The 20,524-nt window shown below is 41.4% G+C and overlaps 1 long non-coding RNA gene across 1 annotated transcript; it reads left to right on the plus strand.

Annotated features, from left to right (window-relative positions):
- Positions 1-9: 9 nt before the first annotated feature.
- Positions 10-18,499, plus strand: LOC114674082 (uncharacterized). Its single transcript, XR_013408860.1, has 4 exons — positions 10-171; positions 9,987-10,131; positions 14,491-15,337; positions 15,939-18,499. It is a non-coding gene; the product is annotated as an uncharacterized LOC114674082 (long non-coding RNA).
- Positions 18,500-20,524: the final 2,025 nt, after the last annotated feature.

Raw genomic sequence — 20,524 nt, forward strand, 5'->3', positions numbered from 1 at the left:
TCCAGCCTCAAACCTGGAAGAGAGCTTGGGGACTGCAACCTCAGCCAAGCTGAACGTCCTCAGGCAGAGATTCTGGTTTACTCCCCATGGCTACGGAGACGCCTTGGAGACCTTGGAGTCGGCTCAGCTTGAGGGATGAAGGCCAAAAGGGGCCCAGAGCACAAGGCTGAGGTTAGAACCAGGCCTGCGGACGGGGCCCATACCTAGGGTGGGGTCGGTGGTGTTGGCAAAGTTAGAGGTGGGGGCTCCCCCACAGGATGCGCACAATGCTCACAAAAAGCTTTTCTTTTCACCTCCTCCCACGTTCCTAGCACCCTCAAAATGATTCTTCCGTTGATAAACCTGCCAGTCCATGATATGGCCTATCTCCTCCATTCATTCAATCTAGTTTTTTTTGGTTTTTTTTTTTTTGGAGAGAGGGTCTCACTGTGTAGTCCAGGCTGGCGTGCTGTAGGGCAAACTCCTGGGCCCACGCGATCATCCCGCCTCAGCCTCCCGAGTAGCTGGGACTACAGGCGCAAGCCACCACCCTGGTTAATTTTTTTTTTCCCCCAGATATGAGGTATGTTGCCCAGGCTGATCTGAAACTCCTGGGCTCAAGCGATCATCCGGCCTTGGCCTCCCAAAAGGCTGGGATTACAGGCGTGCACCACGGCGCCGGGCCCAGCTCAACTTCAGGCCAATATTTCCCCTTATTTCATTTGTCTGGACACAATGCTAAATTCTAATCGTTGATTCCTTTGTGTTTTCAGTATGCTGATACTTTTTGTAAATGTTGATTTTTTTTTCTTTGAATATGTTTTCTGAGATCTTATCGTGAGTTCCAGGGCCTCCCATACGGCGTTGTAAAATAGCGCTGATATCAGACATCCACTTCTGCAGGAGTGATTGTAGTTTCTCCAGAAATCATTTTTGCTGTGGTTTGTAGTGGGTGGCCTTTCTGGAGTTAATGAAGTTATTTTGAAAACTGTTTTACTAACATGAAGAACTGTTCACGTACATTATCAAATATGTTATGAATCTATTGAATTGATAACTATTTTGCAGTTAATTTTTCATCTAAAAAAGGATTTTCTTTTTTTAAGTTTCCTCTCTTGCATTAAGATGTCTCCATAAACTCTAGATTACATATAGATTTTCTAATTTTCTTCTGCAGCATATTACTTTAAAAACATTGAAATCTTTCATGCTCATGGAATGTGTTTCAGCATGTGGTGTGGGATAGTGGATACAGTATCTTTTCCCTCCAGAAACATGGCTAATTATTGTAGTACCACATATTGATAAACTGTCCTTGACTTACTGATTTGAAATTCCATGTCTATTAAACTATAAATTCCTATGTATACCTGTATCTGATTCTAGACTCTGTGCCAGTGATACATTTACTTATGCCAATATCAAGATCATAATCTTTTCATTCCACTGGTTTTATATCAACTAATAATATTCCATGGTAAAAAATAATAATGGTAGCTTGTTTGTTTGTTTTTGAGATAGTCTTGCTCTGTCACTCAGGCTGGAATAAAGTGGTACAATCTCAGCTCACTGCAACGTCCACCTTCTGGGGTCTAGGGATTCTCCTTTCTCAGCCTCCCGAGTAGCTGGGATTACAGGCACACACCACCACACTCAGCTAATTTTTGTATTTTTTTTTTTTTAGTAGAGATGGGGTTTTGCCATGTTAGCCAGGCTGGTCTCAAACTCCTAACCTCAGGTGATCTGTCCACCTTGGCCTCCGAAAGTGCTGGCGTGAGCCACCGCACCTGGTGGTAGCTGCTTTTTATGTCTTACTACCCTAAATGCTTAATAGACATTAAATTTTTATGCTTCCAAGATGTAGCTATTATCATGATTTTCCCTTTTGGTTTTTAGACCAGCTTTATTGAGATACAATTCATATATAACAAACACAGTTCACCCACTTAAAGCTATATAATTCAATATTTTTTAGTACATTCACAGTGTTGTTCAAACATAATTTTGGAACATTTTCATCACACTAAAAGAAATCTTTGAATGGGAAAATCCATTTACCTCCTCTTTAAGCTCCAGGGAACCACAAACCTACTTTATCACTACAGATTTTTCTTTTGTAGACATTTCATATGGATATAATCATAAAATTTTTTAATTTTTATTTTTGTATAGACAGGGTCTCACTATGTTGCACAGGCTGATCTCAAACTCCTGGGCTCAGGCAGTCCTGCCTCAGCCTCCAAGAGTGCTGGGGTTATAGGCGTGAGCCACCATGCCCTAAAATCATACAATCTTTTGTGAATAACTTTTTTCACTTAGCCTGTTTTTCAAGGTTCATCTATATTATAGCCTAGATCATTCTATTTTATCGCTGAATGATATTCCATTCTATGTATATACCATTTATGATTTGTCTTCAGTTGATGGACATTTGAGTTCTTTCCACTTTGGGGGTGTCGTGATTAATGCTGCTATGAAAATTCACATGTATCTTTTTGTGCATATTGGCTTTTATTTTTTGTTTTGAGAGATCATGGCTCACTGCAGCCTCTACTTCCTAGGCTCAAGCGATCCTCCCACCTCAACCTCCTGAGTAGCTGGGACCACAGGTATAAGCCACCACACCCAGCTAATTTTTGTATTTTTTATAGAGACAGGGTTTTGCTCAGGCTGGTCTCAAACTCCTAAGCTCAAGTGACCTGCCCGCCTCGGCCTCCACCGAGGCATAAGCCATGCCCAGCTGGTTTTTATTTCTCTAGAGTATATATCTGGGAATGGAATTGCTGAGCCATGCAGTAACCATCTATTTAAGAATTTGAAGAGCTGCCACACTGTTTCTGAAAGGGGCAGAACTGTTTTACATTTCCACCAGAAATATATGAGGCCTCCAACTTCTCTACGTCCCTGCCAACACTTTAGTCTTTTTCATGTTAACCGTGTTAGTGGTGTGAAGTGATATCTCATGATTTTGACTTGTATTTCCCTAAGACTAGTGATGTTGAGCATAATTTAATGTGCTTTGTTAGCCATTTGTATGCTTCTTTGGAGAAATTTCTGTTCAAATCCTTTGCCCCTTTTAAAATTTGGTTTCTGCCCAGGCACGGTGGCTTGTAATCCTAGCAATTTGGGAGGCTGAGGCGGACAGATCACTTGAGGCCAGAAGTTCAAGACCAGCCTGGCCAACATCATAAAAGATACAAAAATCACCCAGGCGTGGTGGCACACACCTGTAATCCCAGCTACTCAGGAGGCTGAGGCAGGAGAATCACTTGAACCCGGGAGGCAGAGGTTGCAGTCAGCCAAGATTATGCCACTGTACTCCAGTCTGGGTGATAAAGCCAGACTCTGTTTTGAAAAAAAAAAAATAAAAGTCTGGGTGCAGTGGCTCATGTCTGTAATCCCAGCACTTTGGGAGGCCGAGGCAGGCAAATCACCTGAGGCTGGGAGTTCGAGACCAGCCTGACCAACATGGAGAAACCCTGACGCTACTAAAAATACAAAAATTAGCCAGGCATGGTGGCACATGCCTGTAATTTCAGCTATTCGGGAGGCCAAGGCAAGAGAATCGCTTGAACCCAGGAGGCGGAGGTTGCGGTGAGCTGGGATGGCGCCAATGCAATCCAGCTTGGGCAACAAGAGCAAAACTCCATCTTAAAAAAAAATTTTCATTGAGTTGCAAGAGTTCTTTATATATTCTGAAGAGAGGTCCTTATCATATGTATGATTTACAAATACTTTCTCTCAATGGGTTTTCCTTCTCTTTCTTGATGGAATATTTTAGAATACTAAAATACATAATATTGATGTGTCTTCTGAAATATGAGTTTAATGTTGAAAATTTTTTGTTCACAATGTTTTTGATACTGCACCTAAGAAAACATTACTAAATCCAGTATCATGACACTTTCTCCCTATACTTCTGGGAATTATTGTAGGTCTTACATGTTTAGGTCTTTGATCCATTGTCAGCTAACTTTTGTGGGTTTTTTAAATATTTTAATTTTTTTAACTTAATCCCCAATGTGGTATTCATTAACTTTTGTATGTATGTAAAGTAAAAGCCCAAATGCATTCTTTTGCAGTATGGTGTCAGTTTTTCCCAGAACCATTTGTTGAAAACATTCTTTTCATTCTTCATTGAATTACCCTGGCAGCCTTGTAGATCCACTGACCATGTATGTGAGGGCTTACTTCTGGACTCTCCATTCTATTCCATTAATCTGTATGTTTATCCTTAAGCCAGTGCCACGTTGTTTTGATTACTACAATTTTGCAGCACTTTTTGAAATCCAAAAGTGTGACTCCTTCAACTGTGTTCCTCTTTTTCAAGGCTGTTTTGGCTATTTGGTGTTCTTTTCATTTCTATATAAACTTTATGATGAGCCTGTCAATTTCTGCTATGAAGCCAGTGCTAAATTTAAAAAATAATAATAAACGGAACTTCTTAAAGCATAGTAAGGCAGACTTTACTCAGTACCATCACGTTAGGTATAGGGACCACTGCAGTAGGATTTTGCAGTGGAGGTGATAGAGTAGGCTAACTCTGAATACTATAGCATGAGCAAATCGGAATTTATAGCCAAGTTAAAGAGTAAAGGTCAGTGAATGGAAAATTGCTAAGAGGAATAGCAGGGGTATGGAGGATGGTGGATAAACTGACCTAACATGATGTCTGATCACTTGGCCTGTAATTGGTAGATAGTAGAGAACCAGTAACCTGATCAGCTATCAAGGGTGATCTGATACTGAGGGTGGTAGGTTCTTGCTGTACTGACTTAGCAGGGTTCTTGCTAAAACTCAGTTTACAAAAGTGTACACATGGGCCTAAGAAAAGGTTAAGGAACTTGACTATAGTTGAGTAAACCAAAGACTCTGTCACCATCTGGAATTTTGATAGGGATTATGTTTAATCTATAGACCAACTTAGAGAGTACTGCCATCTTAAAAATAATATTAAGTATTCTTGGTCAGGTGTGGTGGCTCACGCCTATAATCCCAGCACTTTGAGAGGCCAAGGTGGGCAGATCACTTGAGGTCAGGAGTTCGAGACCAGCCTGGCCAACATGGTGAAACCCCATATCTAATAAAAACACAAAAATTAGTCGGGCATGGTGGCACATGCCTGTAATCCCAGCTTCTCGGAAGACTAAGGCAAGAGAATTGCTTGAACCCAGAGGCAGAGGTTGCAGTGAGCTGAGATTGTACCAGTGTATTCCAGCTTGGGGAACAGAGCAAGACTCCGTCTCAAAAATAATAGTAAGTATTCTAATCCATGAACATGGGTGACTTTCCATTACTTTTGGTCTTCTTTATCAACATTTTGTAGTATTCAGTATGTAAGTCTCGCACATCTTTTATCAAATTTATTCCCAAGTATTTTATTATTTTAATACTACAATAAATGGAATTCTTTTCTTTTCTTTTCTTTTTTTTTTTTTTTTTTTTTGGAGTTGAAGTTTCGCTCTTGTTGCCCAGGCTGGAGTTCTATGGTGCCATCTCAGCTCACTGCAACCTCCACCTCCTGGGTTCAAGCGACTCTCCTGCCTCAGCCTCCTGAGTAGCTGGGACTACAAGCACGCGCCACCACGCCCAGCTAATTTTTTTTTTTTTGTATTTTTAATAGAGACGGGGTTTCACCATGTTGGCCAGGCTGGTCTCAAGCTCCTGACCTCAGGCAATCCACCTGCCTCATCCTCCCAAAGTGCTGGGATTACAGGCGTGAGCCACTACGCCCAGCCAGAATTGTTTTCTGAATTTCATTTTTGGCTTGTGCCATGATAGTATACATAAATACAACTGAGTTTTCTATGTTGATCTTGTTACCTGTAACCTTGTTGAACTTGTTTATCAGTTTTAATAGTTTAGTGGATTCCTCAGGATTTCCTACTTAAAAAATCACATCAGTAGATAAACTTCTCTATTCCACACTGGATTCATTTTCTTTTCCTTGCTCACTTACTTTTTAAATTCCAAATGGATGTGGAATTTTTCATCTTTCTTCACAATACTTTCCTCTCTCTCAATTGTAGTAATTAGTTGTGTTGAAAACAGTCCTGATAATAAGCCATTCTTGCAATCCTAAAGTCATAACTGGATTAATTTTGCTAGAAATTTTATTTAGAAGATTTGCATACAAATGTGTTTTCTTTAAAATATCATTACCCAGGACTAATTTAATCTTACTAAGTACCACTAAATCTTGTCTTACCATATTTGAGTGGATGTATTCACTTACTTGACTCTTACAATACCAAATCAGGCAGCTTATTATAAAATTCATCCAGTTCACACAGAAGATCAGACTGAGGCAAGAGAGGCAATTTAACTTCTACAAAATTACATAGCAAGAGGCAGAACCAAGATGTGTACTCTAGCAGTCTGACTCCATGTTCACTTTGCTCTATGACCAGTACAGCTTTAAAAGTTGCCTCACCTCTTCAAATGTGTTGACCTCTGTGAAATGCTCTGAGATATTTCTTTTGTTTTCTTTTTCTTTTTTTTGAGACAGAGTCTCACTCCATCACCAAAGCTGGAGTGGTGCAATTTCAGCTCAATGCAACCTCTGCCTCCTGGGTTCAAGTGATTATTGTGCCTCAGCCTCCCAAGTAACTGGAATTACAGGCATGCATCACTATGCAGGGCTAATTTTTGTATTTTTAGTGGAGACAGGCTTTCACCATGTTGCCCAGGCTGGTCTCGAACTCCTAAACTCAAAGTGATCTGCTTGCCTCAGCCTCCCAATGTGCTGAGATTATAGGCATGAGCCACCATGCCCGGCCTGAGATATTTATTTTCATGTCCACCTGGCTGAAATTACTATATATTTGGAGGACCAACTCCCCTTACCTAAAATTAATGTTTCAGTATCTCAACCCCTATCCTTTTCTCTTGTTTTCTCTTCATTAAGATATAAGTCCCGGCCGGGTGTGTGGCTCACGCCTGTAATCCCATCACTTTGGGAGGCCGAGGCAGGTGGATCACAAGGTCAGGAGATCAAGACCATCCTGGCTAACACGGTGAAACCCCGTCTCTACTAAAACTACAAAAAATTAGCCAGGTGTGGTGGCACATGCCTGTAATCCCAGCTACTTGGGAAGCTGAGGCAGGAGAATCGCATGAACCCAGGAGGTGGAGGCTGCAGTGAGCTGAGATCATGCCACTGCATTCCACCCTGGGCAACAGGGCGAGACTCTCTCTCTCAAAAAAAAAAAAAAGATTTAAGTCCCTTAAGGAGGCCAGGCGCAGTGGCTCACGCATGTAATCCCAGCACTTTGGGAGGCCAAAGCGGGCGGATCACAAGGTCAGGAGATCGAGATCATCCTGGCTAACACAGTGAAACCCCGTCTCTAGTAAAAATACAAAAAAATTAGCCGGGCATGGTGGCAGGCACCTGTAGTCCCAGCTACTTGGGAGGCTGAGGCAGAAGAATGGTGTGAACCCAGGTAGCAGAGCTTGCAGTGAGCCGAGATGGCACCACTGAACTCCAGCCTGGGTGACAGAGCAAGACTCTGTCTCAAAAAAAAAAAAAAAATTCCCTTAAGGAGACCACAAGCAATGAAAATATTATGATTTTGATCTTGGCATAAATAAATGTATTACTGGCATAGAGTCTAGAATCAGATACAGGTATACATAGGAATTTATAGTTTAATAGACATGGAATTTCAAATCAGTAAGTCAAGGACAGTTTATCAATATGTAGTACTACAATAACTAGCCATGTTTTCTGGAGGGAAAAGATACTGTATCCACTATCCCACACCACATGCTGAAACACATTCCAAAAGAAGACATAGGAATAAACATAGGAAAAAATAAACATAGGAAAAAATGCTCATTACTAATCATTAAAGAAATGCAAATCAAAACCACAATGAGATACCATCTCACACCAGTCATAACGGCTACTATTTAAAAGTCAAAAAACATGTTGGCGAGGATGCAGAGAAAAGGGAACATTTATACACTGTTGGTTGAAATGTACTGTGGAAAGTAGTGTGGAGACTTCTCAAAAGAACTTATAACAAAGCCACTCTAACCAGCAATCCCATTACTGGGTATATACCCAAAAGAAAATAGATTTTTCTATCAAATAGACACATACACTCATATATTAATCACAGCAATATTCACAATAGCAAAGACATGGAATCAACCTAGATGTCAATCAACAGTGGAATGGATAAAGAAAACATAGTACATATACACCATGGAATACTATGCAGCCATAAAAAAGAACAAGATCATATCTGCTGCAGCAACATGGATTAAGTTGGAGGCCATCATCCTAAACAGATTAACACAGGAACAGAAAACTAAATACTGCATGTTCTCATTTGTAACTGAGAGTTAAGCAAGTACTCATAGATACAAATATGGGAACAACAGACACTGGAGACTACTGGGGATGGTAGGGGGGAGACTGGGGGAGGAGGAGAGGGTTGAAAAACTACCTATGGGATACTATGCTTACCACTTGGGTGACAGATCATTCATATCACAAACCCCAGCAACACACAATTTACCCATGTTACAAACATGCACGTGTATGCCGTGAACCTAAAGGTCAGAAAAAATAATGTACTACAATGGAAGGAAAAATTAAAAATAGAAACCAACAAAATAGAACACTACAGACTGAACTGTGTATACCCTCCTTCCACCACAATGTTCATGTCTTTGAATCCCAACTCCTAAGGTGTTTATATTTGCATATGGGGGCTTCTAGAGGTAATTAGGGTTGGATGAGATCATGAGGATGGGGCTCTCATGATAGTATTAGTACCTTATAAAGAAGAGACATGAGAGAGTTTGCTCTGTCAGCCAAAGGAGAGCCAGCAGAATGAGAAATAATGAGAAAGCAACACTCTACAGGCCAAGAGATGCCCTCACCAAAAACTAACCATGCTGGCACCCTGAAAACATTTACAGCCTCCATAACACTGAGGAAATTAATTTCCTGTTGCTTAAGTCATCCTATGATAATTTGTTATGTCAGCACAACTTTACTACAGAAATCAAACCAAAAATATACTAATCAAACCCATTTATTTTGAAAGGAATTAACAAAACTAAGCAAATTCCAGCAATATTAATGTTTTTCATAAAGGAGAAAAGGCACAAGGAAATGATATCAGGAATGAAAAGTGTATGCAAAAGGTATGTAACAGCAAAAGCCACAAATACTTAAAATATCAGAAAATACTATAAACGTTGAGTATAAATTTTAAAATACAAAACTGCCTATAAAAATAACTCTTGCCAAAACACACTTAAGATGAAATTGGGAAAGAATAAATAAAAATTTTAAAAGGATGAAATTGCAAACCTTACTAGTGCCTACAAAATATAAAAATAATTGAGTCCATGCTTTGAATTCATTCCAAAACATGAAAATAAAATCCCTTAACAATGGCAACAAGTAATCCAGATTCAGCTGATTCTGCCAGTGAATTGTGACTGATAATGCTTGTAATAAGAAAGTACCGTATGCCTAAGGAAAGGAGAAAATACGCCAACCTTCATACAAAAAACAGGCAATGATAGACTAAGAAAAGAGTATCGCTTGGAACAGGCCCCAAGCCTGGCCATAAACATGCCATGAGAAACTGGCCATAAACAAGATCTCTGCAGCACTGTGACATGCTCGTGGTGGCTATGATGCATACACTGGAGGTTGCTGGTTCACTGGAATGAAGGCAAGGAAAACTTGGCCCACCCAGGGCAGAAAATTGCTGAAGGCATTCCTAAACCACAAACAATGCCATGAACAATCTGTGCCTTAAGGACATGTTCCTGCTGCAGATAACAAGCAAGAGCCTGTCCCTTTGTTCTCCATAAAGAATCTGCTCAGTTAATCTATAAACTGCAGAAACAATGTTTTTCACGAGCTTACTGTCAGTAAATAGGTGGGTCAAACTCTGTTTGAGGCTCTCAGCTCTGAAGGCTGTTAGCCCCCCGATCCTACTTTGCACTCTGTTTCTGTGTCTGTGTCTTTATTCCTCTAGCGCCGCTGGGTTGGGGTCTCCATGACCGAGCTGGTCTCAGCAAGTGGCGCCCAAACATGGGGCTCGAATCCGGGTTGAAGAGCGATGGTTGGAGAACGTGGAACTATGCTGGAGGACACCCGAGTACTCTTAAGCAATCCCCGTGGTGAGTAAGAAGGGGAGCTGGGAAGCATCAGGGTAACAATGGGACAAGGGTCGAGTAGGCACGAGGCTTATTTGAGTCTGCTTTGGCAGCTCCTCAGAAAAGGAGGAGTGAAAGTTAGCACTAGCCGACTTATGCAGCTTTTTAGTGCGGTAGAGAAATATTGCCTCTGGTTTCCGAACTGAGGAACTATGGATGTAGAGGTCTGCGAGAAGGTAGGCAGCGCACTGAAAAAGGCATATAAAGATGGTGCTGAGGATATTCCTATAACTGTCTGGTCAGTGTGGTCTCTGATTCATTCCACCTTGGAACCTTTTCACACTGAGGAGGAGGAGGAAGGAGACAAAGAAGAGGGGGAGTGTGATAATGTTGCAGAAGAGATAAAAGAACAGATTTGTCAACCGCTTAAAGAAACCCAAGAAGGGGAAGCTTGTCCCTGCTCCTTGGCACCCCCTCAATACCTTGAAGATAAAGAATGGCCTGACCCTCTGGATATTTCTTTTCTGGAGGACACTGAGCAAAAAATAGTCTCCCCAGGAACTGTTCGAGCAGCGCCCCAAGTGACTGCCCTCAGTTCTATTCAGGCAGGAATTCAGCAAGCTAGAAGAGAAGGTGATTTAGAGGCTTGGAGATCCCTGTTAGGATACACCCCCCAGGTCAACAGGGGAATGTTAGGGCTACATTTGAGCCTTTTCCCTTTAAATTACTGAAAGAGTTTAAACAGGCTATCAGTCAGTATGGACCAGGTTCTCCTTTCATGATGGGTCTGTTAAAAGAATGTTGCTACCTCCAGTCAGATGATTCCCATTGATTGGGACGCTCTTACTCAAGCCTGTCTGGCTTCTGCTCAATTTTTACAGTTTAAGACCTGGTGGAAGATGAAGATGAAGCTTCTACTCAAGCTGCCTGCAATGCACAAGTTCAACCTCCAATTAATATAACTACAGACTAACTTTTGGGAGTCAGTGGCTGGGCTGCATTAGACGCACAAGTAATCATGCAGGATGATGCTATAGATCAGCTTACAGGAGTGTGCATTAGAGCTTGGGAAAAAAAAAATCTTCAGGTGGAGAACAATACCCTTCTTTTAGTGCTGTTAAGCAGGGGCCAAAAGAACCTTATGCAGATTTTATAGCTCAGTTACAGGAGTCTCTTAAAAAGGTGATTGCAGATTCGACTGCTCAGGATATAGTGTTGCTGTTATTAGCTTTTGACAATGCTAATCCTGAGTGCCAGGCTGTTGTGTGACCTGTTAGAGGGAAAGCACATTTAGTTAATTATATCAAGGCCTGTGACAGTATTGGAGGTAATCTGCATAAAGCTACTCTGTTAGTGCAAGCCATGGCAGGGCTGAGAGTGGGTAAAGGAAATGTTCCATTTCCTGGAGCTTGTTTCTACTGTGGGAAACATGGGCATACAAAGAGAGAATGTAGAAAAAATCAGAGGGTCCAACCCCCCTTTGATGGAAAAAAGAAAACTGCTGAACCAGGTCTACACCTGAAGTGTAAAAAGGAAAGCCTTTGGCCAATCAGTGTCATTCTAAATTTGATAAGGACGGAAACCCGATTTCGAGAAATGCCATGAGGGGCCCGTCCCAGGCCACATGTCAAACCAGGGCATTCCTGGCTCAGGTCACTCCCTCACTCCTGTACAATGCTTGTCCCCCGCCACAGCTGGTAGTGCCACAGTAGATCTGTGTTTCACCAGGGCTATGAGTCTATGGCCTGGAAAGCCGACACAGAAAGTACCAACAGGAGTCTGCAGACCTCTGCCAGCAGGAACGATAGGACTACTTCTGGGAAGATCTAGTTTAAAAGGAGTGCAGGTTCATACAGGAGTAATTGATTTGGATTGTAATGGGGAAATTCAAATTGTTATATCTACCTCCGTTCCTTAAAAGGCAGAGCTGGGACAGCATATAGTGCAGCTTCTGATTTTACCATATGGGGGACTAGGAAAAAGTGAAACTAAAAGAACAAGGGTATTTGGCAGTACAAATAAACAAGGGAGAGCCGCCTACTGGGTAAATCAAATTACTGATAACTATCCTACCTGTGAAATAACTATTCAAGGAAATAAATTTACAGGTTTGGTAGATACAGGAGCAGACATTTCAATCATTTCTCTACACTGGCTGTCCACATGGCCAATTCAACCTGCTCAATTTAACATAGTTGGAGTTGATAAAGCCCCTGAAGTATATCAGAATACTTATATTTTGCATTGTGAAGGCCGATGGACAACCTGGGACTATTCAACCAATTATAACTTCTATACCTATAAATTTATGGGGGCTCTCCCCCTATAAATTTATTACAACATTGGGAAGCACAAGTTCTAATTCCTGAGCAATTATACAGCCCTCAAAGTCAACATATGATACATGAAATGGGCTATGTTCCTGGTATGGGACTAGGAAAAACTATGCAAGATTTGAAGGAAACTCTTCAAGCAGAAAGACAAAGTTCCCGCCAAGGCTTAGGATACCATTTTTGATGGCGGCCATTGTTAAGCCTTCAGAGCCCATCCCGTTAAAATGGCTGACAGACAAGCCAATATGGATAGAACAGTGGCCTCTGAGTAAAGAGAAACTGGAGGTTTTAAATGAACTAGTCAAAGAACAGCTTCAAAAGGGACATATAGCTCAAATCCTCTCCCCTTGGAATTCCCCAGTTTTCGTAATTAAGACACAACCAGGTAAATGGAGAATGTTAACTGACTTAAGGGCAATTAATTCAGTTATATAACCTATGGGGGCATTACAGCCAGGACTGCCTTCTCCTGCTGATTCCAAAAAAAAAATTGGCCTTTAATACTCAAAGATTTCAAAGACTTGTTTCTTTACTATCCGTTTAGCTCATCAGGACTGTGAACGGTTTGTATTTACAATTCCTGCAGTAAACAGCCTGCAGCCTGCTAAGCATTTTAATTGGAAAGTGTTGCCACAAGGCATGTTAAACAGTCCAACAATTTGCCAGACTTACATAGGGCAAGCAATTGAACCTACTCATAAAGATTTTCACAGTGTTACATTATTCATTATGTGGATTATATTCTTTGTGCTTCCCCCACTCCAGAAATATTACTCTAATGTTATGATCATTTGCAAAATTCAATTTCTCATGCCAGTTTAATTATAGCTCCTGACAAAATTCAGACTACTCCTCCTTACTCCTACTTGGGGACCTTAGTAGATGACACCACAATAGTGCCACAGAAAGTAGCCATATGTAGGGATCAACTGAAAACATTGAATCAGACTTTCAAAAATTACTAGGGTATATTAATTGGACACAGCCTGCTCTAGGCATTCTGACTTATGCCATGAGTAATCTGTTTTCTATCCTTAGAGGAGATCCTAGTGTCACAAGCCCTCAGCAATTAACAAAAGAAGCTGAGGCACAGCTGCAGCTAAGTGAAAAGCAAGTCCATAAGGCCCAAATAAGTAGAATAGATCCAGAGAATACTCTAGATTTGCTAATTTTTCCAAATCATTCACTTACTGGTATTATTGTTCAAGAGCAAGATCTTGTAGAGTGGCTTTTCCTTCCACATACTGATCTACGGACTTTGACTCCTTATTTGGATCAAATTGCTACTATGATAGGAAATGGGAGAACTCAGATTGTTAAATTACATGGATATGATTCTGAAAAAATTATTGTCCCTCTCACAAAGACACAAATACAGCAAGCTTTTATAAATAGTCTTGTTTGTCAAACCTATTTAGCTGACTTTATGGGTATTCTCAATAACCATTTTCCTAACATGAAACTGTTTCAATTTTTGAAATTAACTAATTGGATTCTCCCTAAAATAACTAAATTCAAACCAATTGGAGGTGCGGAGAATGTCTTCACAGATGGGTATAGTAACAGTAAAACCTCTTATTCTGGATTGAAAGGTAAAGTTTTTCAGACACCCTATACTTCAGCTCAAAAAGCAGAGCTTGAGGCTGTAATTGAGGCATTGACTGCTTTTAATATGCCTATTAATGTGACTTCTGATTCTTCATATGTGGTTCATTCTACACAGTTAAAAATTCTCAGCTACGATTCCACACAGATGAGCAACTAATGACTTTATTTACCCAATTGCAAACAGTGGTTAGGATCAGAATGCACCCTTTTTACATCACTCACATTAGGGCTCATATACCTCTTCCAGGACCTTTGACTGCAGGGAATCAAATAGTTGATTGCTTAGTTGCTACTGCAATATCTAATGCTAGACACTTTCACAATTTAACCCATGTTAATGTCTCCGGTCTCAAACGCAGATATAGCATTACCTGGAAAGAAGCTAAAGCTATTATCCAGCGATGCCTAACTTGCAAAATGGTGCATTTCTCATCTTTTACAGAAGTTAATCCTCAAGGATTGGAACCTAATTCTCTTTGGCAAATGGATGTCACACACGTTCCTTTGTTTGGGAGACTAGCTTATGTACATGTATGTGTGGACACCTTTTCTCACTTTGGGCTATATGCCAATCAGGAGAGTCTTCTGCCTGTGTTAAACATCACCTTTTGCAGTGTTTTGCGGTGATGGGCATTCCAGCTTCTATTAAAACAGATAATGCCGCTGGGCGCGGTGGCTCACACCTGTAATCCCAGCATTTTGGGAGGCCAAGGCGGGCGGATCACAAGGTGAGCAGATCGAAACCATCCTGGCTAACACAGTGAAACCCTGTCTCTACTACAAATACAAAAAATTAGCCAGTCGTGGTGGCGGGCACCTGTAGTCCCAGCTGCTCAGCAGGCTGAGGCAGGAGAATGGCCTGAGCCTGGGAGGAGGAGCTTGCAGTGAGCAGAGATCGTGCCACTGCACTCCAGCCTCAGCGACAGAGCGAGACTCCCTCTCAAAAAAAAAAAAAAAAGATAATGCGCTAAGCTATACTAGCCAAGCTCTAGCTACAATTTTCTCTATATGGAATATTGAACACATTACCGGTATCCCATATAATTCTCAAGGACAAGCCATAGTGGAAAGAATGAATCTCTCCCTAAAACAGCAGTTGCAAAAACAGAAAGGGGGAGACAGTGACTATAGGACTCCACACATGCAACTAAATCTAGCATTATTAACTTTAAATATTCTGAGCTTGCCTGAAGGCTGATTGTTATCAGCAGCTGAAAAACATTTACAGAAGACAGCTACAAAGGCAGAAGTGGAACAATGGGTTTGGGGGAAAGACCCCATAACAAAAGGTTGGTAAACAGGTAATAATATGGGGCAGAGGTTATGCTTGTGTTCCTAAAGGATCGAATCAACAGCCAATTTGGGTGCCATCGAGACATACAAAGCCCTACTACGTTGGGGTGATGAGACCCAACACCAGGCTGTGAGGGCTATGAAGTCTGGTGGAGTCAAAGGAATGAGACAAGTTAAGAGTGCATAGGGTGGGTCCAGGGGGCCCAACACTAGTATGGAGGCTGTGAAGGCCCTGAGCTCTGGGAGCCCACACTATTTATTGGTGATCAAACAAAGAATCAGGTGGTGAGGACGTGCAGACGTGGGGGTAGACAGGTGAGGACATGAGGACATCGGGGTAGAAAGGTAGTGGTGCATCAAGCATAGCTGTGATGGTTTAGCATATGCTCTGCTACTTGAGATAATGGAGAATAGGTTCTTCTAACTCAAGGTACAATCGATTTATGAGCTACAAGGGGTTTTATGCCCTGGGCTTAGACTGTAGTGTAGTGGGGCAGCCTTCCACCCTTAGGCACAGAGCTTAGTGTTCTATAGGCCATGAGGGGTTTTAGACCCTCAACCTAGGACATGTTCCAAGACTCTTTTACATTATGTCAGACAAGCAGGCCCTGCCTCAGCCCTTCTACCAACACAGAAGTGGAACAACAAGTTTGGTGGAAAGACCCGGTAACAAAAGGTTGGGAAACAGGTAAAATAATAACATGGGTGAGAGATTATGCTTGTGTTTCTCCAAGACCCAGTCAACAGCCAATTTGGGTGCATCAAGACATCTAAAGCCCTACTCGGAGCCATTTTAGATACCCAGGAAGAGGTTTTGGGAGGATCCCAAAGACCCACCATGGCAATGTTGTCCAAGTTGAGGCTGAGGATGAACCCTGTCATGAGCAACACTCATCAAATGCAGCCACCTACCTGGGGACAGATCAAGAAGCTGTCACAGATAGCGGAAGAAAATCTGAGGAAAGCAGGACAACCAGTCACAATGAGTAATTTAATGATAGCTATGATAGCGGTGATCACCACTGACATGAATATTCCTTCAGCAAGGGCTGACACAGAGAACAATTATACTCACTGGGCATATTTACCTTTTCCACCACTTCTATGGCCTGTAACTTAGCTGGACCCCCCAGTGAAAGTTTACACTAATAATAGCTCTTGAATGCCCAGTCCTACAGATAGGGGCCCATCTCACCCACATGAGGAAGGAATTGCTATGATTATTTCTTTAGGATTTAAATATCTGCCCATCTGTTCAGGAAAGGCCATTAGTTGTCTACCCCCTCGCTATCACACTTGGCTGGCAATAATCCCTGGACATAATCACTCTATGGCACAGTTACACATGCTTTCTGGTCTTAGTATTTACCATAATGAATCTGCTCCTCTAATTGAGACATACTGCCCTCAAAAACCTATTTGTAAACAGGATTGGACCTGGTCAGAAAAAAATGAAGGTACTCATTTGGGAAGACTGCATTGCAGGACAGGCAGAGGTGCTGCACAATTCCTGTGGAATCATTATTGATTGGTCCCCCAAGGGGATGTTTAGCATGAATTGCACCTCTCAGTCTGGGTGCGGCAGCCACACTATGTTCAGCTGGTCTGAACAAAACAATTGGATGGTAGAAATGATAAGAAGTACGGCAAGAGTTCCTATTATCTGGAAACATGGCAGTATAGTGGCACCTCAACCTCAAATGATATGGGCCACTGTCGGAGCTAAACTTAAGGATTTGTGGAAACTATTAATGGCTCTTGATAAGATCAAAATTTGGGAAGGAAAATATACTATGCCATCACAATATAATCCTAGTTACATTTTAGAACTTGTTGAAAACAATAAAATTTGGATACAAGGTTGTGTTCGCCCTCCTTTCCTGTTTGTAATGGGCAATCTAAAGTTTGACACCCCTAATTATCATGTAACTTGCCAGGAAGGTAGATTGTTCTCTTGTGTGAACTCTTCCTTGTTTAATACTAATCATTCTATCCTAGTAGTGAGAGCTTGAGAAGGAGTATGGTTACTGGTGAAGCCTTCCCATCCTTGGGAAGCCTCTCCCTCTGTACATATTATTACTGAAATTCTTCAGAAAATTCTGAGAGGCTCTCGGTGTTTCATTGCTACTTTAATCTTTATTATTATGGGACTGATCGCTGTCACAGCTACTGATGTGTTAGCTGGAGTTGCACTACATTCATCAGTACAGACAGCAGATTTTGTAAATAAATGGCAAAAGAATTCTACTTTGCTGTGGAACTCTCACAATAGACCAAAAGATAGTTAATCAAATCAATGGTCTCAGACCAACTGTAATATGGCTGTGAGATTGGATTATAGAATGCAGCTGAAATGCAACTGTAATACTTCTGACTTTTGTATCACTCCTCACCCTTATAATGAATCAGAGCATGAATGGGAAATAAAAAAAGCATCTGGAAGGACACTCTACAAACTTGTCTTTGGATGTTGCAAAATTAAGAGAACAAATATTTCAAGCATCCCAGGCACACCTGACCTTAACGCCAGGAACTGGAGTGCTTAAAGGAACTGCAGATGGATTGGCAGCCATAAATCCTACAAAATGGATAAAAACACTTGGAGGCTCTGTGATTTCTATGATGGTTGGGCTATTAATCTGTGTTGTTGGTCTTTGTGTAGTCTGCAGATGCAACTCCTGCAAGAAGTAGCTCATTGTGATAAAGCTGCCTTTGCTTTTATTGCCCTGGAAAAACAAAAAGGGGGACATGCTGGGAATAGGCCCCAAGTCTGGCCATAAACAGGCCATGAGAAACATCGTAAACAAGATCTCTGCAGCACTGTGACATGCTCGTGATGGTTATGACACACACACTGGAGGTTGCTGGTTCACCGGAATGAGAGCAAGGAACACCTGGCTCACCCAGGGCACAAAGCCGCTCCAGGTGTTCCTAAACCACAAACAATGGCATGAGCAATCTGTGCCTTAAGGACAAGTTCCTGCTGCAGATAACAAGCCAGAGCCTGTCCCTTTGTTCTCCTTAAAGAATACTTTCAGTTAATCTATAAACTGCCAAAATGATGTTTATCATGGGCTGTCAATAAATAGGTGGGTCAAACTCTGTTCGAGGCTCTCAGCTCTAAAGGCTGTTAGCCCCTGATCCCACTTTGCACTCTGTTTCTGTGTCTGTGTCTTTATTCCTCTAGTGCCACTGGATTGTGGTCTCCATGACCGACCTGGTCTTGGCAAATATTACATGCCAATGTAATATTTTCTACTAATATATTTTTTAAATCTTTACACTATAGGTATATAAAATAGTCTAGCCAAAAAAAAAAAAAAAGTTAATCCATTATACTCAAACTGCATTTTTCTGGAATTACAAGGATGATATAACATTGAACTGTCAATCAGTTATCTTTCCACATTAAAAAAAAAAAATCCATTTACTTACACGTTTAAATATTATCTATCAACAGCAGGTACAGTCAGTCCTAGGTACTTGAATTTTCTGAGTAAGGCAAGATCATCAAAGAGGAATCAGGGGAAAGCATTCAATAAATTCTTAAGCTATTCATGGGAAAGACTCCCTAAACAATGAGAAGTAGAAAAAAGCCTCGACCTTTTAAAAATCGACAGCAACCAATACAGTGATTAGTAATGATGAAAAACATCTGCCATTAGGATTAGAAATAAAAGTATGCTTGTTTTACTACCTCTAGTTATTATTCTAGTCTTTTCTGCCTAGACAAGACATAAGTTATTGAAGGTTACAAGTGGAAAAATTAAACTGTCAATTACAGATAATATGAATGCCTATGTGGAAAACTCAAAAACAATACATAAAACTAGGATGTTAAAGAATGTTAGGCCAGGCGCAGTGGCTCACGCCTGTAATCCCAGCACTTTCGGAGGCCGAGACGGGCAGATCACGAGGTCAGGAGATCGAGACCATCCTGGCTAACACGGTGAAACCCCGTCTCTACTAAAAATACAAAAACTAGCCGGGTGCAGTGGCAGGCGCCTGTAGTCCCAGCTACTCGGGAGGCTGAGGCAGAATGCTGTGAACCCGGGAGGCGGAGCTTGCAGTGAGTGGAGATCGCGCCACTGCACTCCAGCCTGGGGAACAGAGCGAGACTCCATCTCAAAAAAAAAAAAAAAAAAAAAGAATGTTGAACAAGGCTTCTAGTAAAATTCAGTATACAAAGATCAAGTGACCTTATATAGACAATTGGAAATCAGCTTCTAAAAAAAAAAAAAAAAAAAGGAAATCGGCCTCTGAAACTAGGCAATTTCTAGGCTATGAGACTAGGGTATCATTTCTTAGTGATACATCACTATTAGTCCAAGCACTAGGATGAGGCCAACCTACAGTATTGACCTCGCCTATGACCCACAAGTGCTCATACTCCAGCAACTGTGAAAAAGCTTCAGGAAGAACCTATAGGTCTTATTTGAGACAATCAGGATGGCATCTAAGGACATTATGAAGTGACAGAAGTCACATAAGGCAATTGACTAATCTACATCTTTTGTGTCAATGGCAACAGTTAAACACAACAAAGATGGGCCAAACAATCACACTCATACCACAAGAGAACCATTCTAAACCCCATTCCTCTTCATAAGAAAACATGTAACATGAAAATGCATGGACCTCGATTCAGGTTTTGTTTTTTGTTTTGTTTTTGAGACAAGGCCTCACTCTGTCACCCAGGTTGGAGTCCAATGGCACGATCACAGCTCACTGCAGCCATCACCTCATGGGGGTCAGTGAGACTCCTGAGTAGGTTGGACTACAGGCACATGCTATTGCACTAGGCTAATCTTTGTATTTTTTGTAGATATAGGGTTTTGCCATGTTGCCCAGGCTGGTCTTGAACTCCTGGGCCCAAGTGATCTGCCTGACTTGACCTGAAGTGCTGGGATTACAGGCATGAGCTATTAAAACCAGCTGATTCAGGACTGGTAAACTTACCTGAAGCTCTGGATTACCATTACACTGGTTGGATTAAGAACCACAGAAAGAATCACCAAGAAACAACAGCCTTAATGGCTGTACATGATGTAACAGAAATATTTAAATTTATACCACTCAGACTGGAACCTGGTTATGCAGCGTGTGTATGTGTGTGTGTGTGTGTGTGTGTGTGTGTGTGTGTGTGTGCGCGCGCATCCCAGGGCCACATTCAGGAAGTGCCA

This window comes from Macaca mulatta, chromosome 19, assembly GCF_049350105.2.
Source record: "Macaca mulatta isolate MMU2019108-1 chromosome 19, T2T-MMU8v2.0, whole genome shotgun sequence".
NCBI lineage: Eukaryota > Metazoa > Chordata > Mammalia > Primates > Cercopithecidae > Macaca > Macaca mulatta.